The following is a 5,639-nucleotide window of genomic DNA, read 5'->3' on the forward strand; positions in this document are numbered from 1 at the left end:
ATACAACCTATGTTAAGAAATAGTTCCAGGGCCCCGTGTGTGTCTCTCTCTAATTCAACCCCATCTCTGCTCCAGAGGGAACCACTGTCTTGATTTTTCCAACAATCATTTCCTTGCTTTTTGATAGTTTTACCATCTGTGTGTGCACCCTCAAACAATATAGTGTAATGTGGTCTATTTTGAACTTTATACTGTATATATTTTTTCAGAGTTTGAATCTGTACATCAACATTGTGATTCTTAGTCTGATTTCATACCTTATCTTACAGGTCCCAGATTTGGGGTGCATCCTAATTTAGTCCCACAGCTCTGCCTATAACTCAAATATACATTGGATTATCAATTGAAATGTAAATAAAGCTAAAAATAATACCTAGATTCATTCATGTCTTCCATTTTACCCCAGTTTACAAATTTCTCCATGTTAATTCCAGATGAGTCAGGAGATTTCACAGAATTGCCAGTTAGTTGCTATGGTAACAGATTTATTTTTGTTTTATTGCTGCTTTATTTCTGAACATTTTGCATTTGGCATAATCATGAATTAACTTTGACACATCCACACTTCACATCTACTATCTCTGAGGCATGGCCCGTTCTTTTATGTTCCTTTCTCTTCAATACCAACAGCTTACATACATACCTTAGAAGAACGCCTGGTCTTCTGGGTTCATGGAAATGAAATATGAAATAGCCAGGTAAGTTCCAAATCTTCAGATTTTATGCTCAAGTCTCAGCGCTCAGTAAGCACTAATAATTAGGACCGAAGCATATTGCCAATTATATATAGTTTTTTAATGAGCTTGTTTTTACCTGGTTTTCTTATACCCTGACTTTCTTTCCTAAAGCATCCTCAGAGTTTCTTTCAAATTAGTTTAATTCAACAATTTCTAAGGGCCTAAGCAATATCCCCTCCTCCAACAAAAAAAAAAGAAGAAAAAAGAGAACTAATTTCTTCTTTGATGGGTTCATAGTGTAGGCCAAAAGATGTACATATAGACAAATAATTACCTTATAGTACAAGGTCAATGGTAGAAGCAGGAACAGGGTGAAAGTCAGGTAGAAGACAGAGTGATAAACTGTTTTACAGTTCAAGGTTTTAGGAGAAGATATCACGGAAGATGGTAGCACCCAAACTGGTTTTTAAATGAATAGAAAATGTCCAGCCAGGGGAAACAGGATGGGCAAATAAATGCCTGGAGGTTACAATGAATTCAGCTAACTACATGTGACTTAATATTGCTGGAGCTTTAAGCACAAGGTGGGAGAATGAAGAGAGATGAGGCTCCAGAGAAAGTCCAAGGTCAGATCACAAAGGGCTTGTCAGTCAAAGAGTTTGAACTGTATTCTATAAATGGCAATAGGAAGTCAATTAAATATGGGGACATAATCAAATTTTTGTTTCAAGAATGTCACCTTCAAAATGTGGCATTTAGGTGGTTAGCTGTGCAGTAAATATGAGAGACTCAGAGATCCAGCTCAGGACTTTCACAGGACCAGAGGCTCCGCGATGTGGACACCGTCTTTTCCTTATGGTGCCCTCCTGCTCCAACCTGATGTTTAGGATGGCAGGGTGCCACATCCTGTCCAGGCAGGAAAGTTTGTATAGACACAATGAAAGACAGCAATGTGTGCCCCCCAAAACTGTCCTTCTAAGAAAATTTGCAGAAACTGCCACATGACTCTTCTCTCTACCTTGCATCAGCCAGAACTTAATCACATGCTCACACCTAGCTGGTTGCAAGGTAAGCAAGGAAGTATAGCAAAAACAAAAACAAAAGGTAACGCAGACAATGGACAGTTTTTTGCCACTGAGAAGTAAGATGCTGGAAAAAGGAGAAGCCAATCAACAGTCTACAGCACCACTGCAGTGAGATGATAAGGACTGTATTAGGGCAGTTGTTTGGAGTTTTCGTCTCCATAAAACAGATAGAAAAAAAGAAAGCAAGAAAAATGTCAAAATAGTATTTTTACTGTATAAAGACCTCTTGCCTCTGACACTATCCCTTCCCCAGAGCTCCCTCCAAATGTTTGGATTTAATTTAAAGACAGAAGGGAAGATACAGTTACCCAAATAACAGGATGTTGGGCCTTTTCCTTCTGTTCAAGAGAGTGGGATAGGAAAACATCCGGACCTGACTGTCACTAGGGAGACAAATGACCAAAGGCAAGTGAGTTCATACACTGGGCCTTAGTTTCCTCATCTGTGAAATAAGACAGTTGCTCTAGATAATGTCTAAGGTCTCATCAGCTATGGAAGTATTTGATTCACTAATTAGATCAATCACCCACGATAATAAACAGTGGAAAGTGAACAACCTTGCATCACTCCAGCCATGCATTCCTTGATAATGGAAATAGTAATTGAGACAATACCTTAAAGTTCACGTAAACACAATTTCCTGTCTAACTACTTCATATCCCTTTCCACTTCGCTGTTGGAAACCTAGTTTATTGTGGTCTGGGGGTATTACATTCTGGTGAATTTACAAAGTCTCTCATTAAAGTGAATGGGGTTTTGCCAGATGCATTTCAAGATTACTTTAAAAGGTTTTACTTGAGAAAAAAGGATTACTTTTCTTATTATGTGCGTAAGTCTACATATGGTAGCTGAAAATATCTTCCTTGACTTAAGAAATATTTTTCCTTTTGGTTGGTCAAGTACACAGTGTTTCACCTACTGCAAAGGTTTAAAATGACCCATTTCGTCACAGAGCAAGGCCATGGCAGCAGCATGTGATTTCTGGCAGAAGGAACACTTTGTAATTGCTAATTTCCTATTTCCAAATTCAGCTGAAAATTGGAGCTCCAGTCCATACTGCTTTGCAAGTCTCAGCAAGCAGGACCCAATGACACTGCCAGGTTTTGTAAAAAGCCAATGAATCTAAACTAGCAGGGAGTTTGCTGAGATGAGCCTTTTGGAAGGAATGTTCAACTCCCAGACCCCAAATGCCTTATGGAGACATGAAAGAGCCACGGGACACAGTTGGTAGACTCAGGTGTTTGCTTTGGCCCGTGACTCTCCTCTCATCTCCATTGTGTTCTGTGCCAACTGGCAGCTGTCCTCAAGGTCAGACTCTTTTCAAAAAATCAGCAACTTAAATGAGAACCAGTAATGCTTTCAGCAGGTATGATCCATTTTACTTGGAAAGTGTTTCAACTAGTATTTCTTTTGATATAAAAAGTTTGGAAATCTGATCTAAATGTAATATTTTAGAACTCATATCTAGCACCAAATTTGTATTCCTTAACCAAAGAAAAATATTCCTTGCTGAATAAGTCTTAGATCCCAGTCTATGATGAAAACACATTTTCTAGGTGGCCAAACGAAAACAAATGCAAACAAGACTATGACGATACAATCAACTTTGAAGCCCAGTTTTACTTTTCCCAAGTTCCCAAATAATCTTCAGTGCTGTCAGTTGACTTCTTAAATTAATCATTCTCTGCATTTGACAAACAGACCTTTAAAAGAGGAAAACCATAAAAATGTTGCCTACATTAAATAGCTAGATACCTATGTATCTATCTCTAGCTGTCTATCTGTAAACAGGCAACTTAATTCCTATAGTAGCTTAGGCCTAAATATCCGGAGTCCATCCTGTTTCCTCACTTTCTCTTACAACACAGAATATCTAACCTGCCGGTGAATTCGCCAGCATTTCCCTCAGCACACACTTCCGGAACCTGACAGTGTCTCACCAGCGGTTTGCGTATCTTTTGAAGGAGGAGGCCTGTCTGTGATTTAGTCCTGATTCAGGACCCTTCCATTAGTTTCTAGGACTCACGTTTAAGTCTTCAGGTAATGCTGTATTTCTATATAGCATCTTTTTCAGCTCTGAATTTGGAGAAATTTCAAAGTCTAGGTAGATTCCCAAGAGGTAAACCCCCAAGTCAAAGAGGCTTAGCTCAAAGCACAGAGAGGACAAGAAACCTGAGAGCTCTTTACTAACAATATTCACTTTTTGGGCCAAAACTTTTCATTTATAGGACCCAGGTTCAGGCAGGGAACAGGAGCAAAGACCCCAAGAAATTTCTCAGAACTGTACAGATTTTCCTTTGGTTCATACCTGTGTCCTACTGATGCTGACAGTGAGATTGTTCTTCATTTTAGACCCTTCTAAATAAGTGGTTGCTGTCCTTCTTTTTTAGGTTTCTGAGCAAGCTTGTCAACTGGCGACAGACTTCTCTAAGGTGAGTTAGATTTTTTTGTGCAATTTACTGATGAACCGATATGAGAATAATAGCGGGTTTAGTTTAATTGTTAAATTATAGAGGATAACTTTGCATGTCAACTGGACCATCCTCTGTTGACACAAATATACAGACTGGACTATTTAGATCTGAAAAAAATGTGAAGTAGACAGTACTCGATGGTGAAGGGCAGACACCGTGCCAAGCTCTTGCCTGGGATTCTCCTGGTGACCACTCTAGCATCCTTGCGCAACCCTGAAAATCCATGTGGAGCTACCATGTAATCCTTTTACTTTGTTAGTAAGGAAACACGTCGTACTTCTTGGCTTCACATGGATGAGGATGGATAAGAGTGGAAGAGAGAAAGCAGTCAGAGGGAAATAAAGGTAAATATATTTTCTAAGTTTGACATTAACCCTTTATAACAGCAATTACTATTTTTTAAGATTTTTTAATTTTTTTTATTTTTAGAGAGAGGGGAAGGAAGGGAGAAAGAGAGGGAGAGAAACATCAATGTGTGGTTGCTTCTCACATCCCCCTCCTGAGGACCTGGCCCACAACCCAGGCATGTTCCCCAACTAGGAGTGGAACCCTTTGATTCATAGGCCCATGCTCAATCCACTGAGCTATACCAGCCGGGAGCAATGATTCTTATCTGTCAATTTTCCATGTTAGAATTAAATGCCTAGGATAATAGTGTTTAACCAAAAGAGTGATGTGAGTGGTGTGTTTGTAATGACATTTGTTTTCTTGGCTTTATTACTAAATTTTGTGACTTAGAGGTATTCAACCTCTTTTGGTCTTGGAATCATCTTTCCTAGTCATAATAGGTTCAGAGGGTCAGAGAAATAAAGTAAATATGGTTACATTACCAATCTTGACAATGGACCTGACAACTGCATTCTCCAGTTGTTCCTCATATTTCATCAGCAAAAGAGATGCCTTCATAGAAAATGGATTCAAATGTTTTAAAACCAGATACTTGAGTATAAAAAGCCAGTGGTTTCTATTTTGACAAAGAAAGAGCTGCCTTTAGTAATGCAGTCAGCACTCAAAGCGAGAGAGATGTGGGACCGCAGAGGAAAAGGGGTGAAAAGCAGGGACGAGGTGGTCATTAACAACTACAAAACAGAGATGACGTATGATCTGAACCTTTAAGGAGACGCGGGGGTTTACCACTGGTAAAAGAGGACAGAGCGTTTTAAAGAACAACTAAATTAAACAAAGGCTGCGTGGGAGGTCTCTAAAATAGTCAAATTTATAGAATCAGTGGAAGAGTGTTTGCCAGAGGCTGGGGAGAAGGGGCGTATGGGAAAGTAGTAATCGACAAGCATACAATTTCAGGTAAGCAACATAAGTAAGTTTAACAACACTGTATTGCACACTTCACAATTTGTTAAGGGGCCAGGTGGATTCCATTTTAACTGTTCTTACCATGAAAAAAT

General features: G+C 39.2%; 1 long non-coding RNA gene across 1 annotated transcript; it reads left to right on the forward strand.

Moving 5' to 3' along the window:
* The first annotated feature begins 625 nt into the window (after positions 1–625).
* On the forward strand, positions 626–4,584 carry LOC118978450 (uncharacterized). Its single transcript, XR_005064708.1, has 3 exons — positions 626–698; positions 4,153–4,194; positions 4,496–4,584. It is a non-coding gene; the product is annotated as an uncharacterized LOC118978450 (long non-coding RNA).
* Positions 4,585–5,639: the final 1,055 nt, after the last annotated feature.

Source organism: Sturnira hondurensis, unplaced genomic scaffold (genome assembly GCF_014824575.4).
Source record: "Sturnira hondurensis isolate 20B ecotype Veracruz unplaced genomic scaffold, ASM1482457v3 Scaffold0021795, whole genome shotgun sequence".
Taxonomy (NCBI): Eukaryota; Metazoa; Chordata; class Mammalia; order Chiroptera; family Phyllostomidae; genus Sturnira; species Sturnira hondurensis.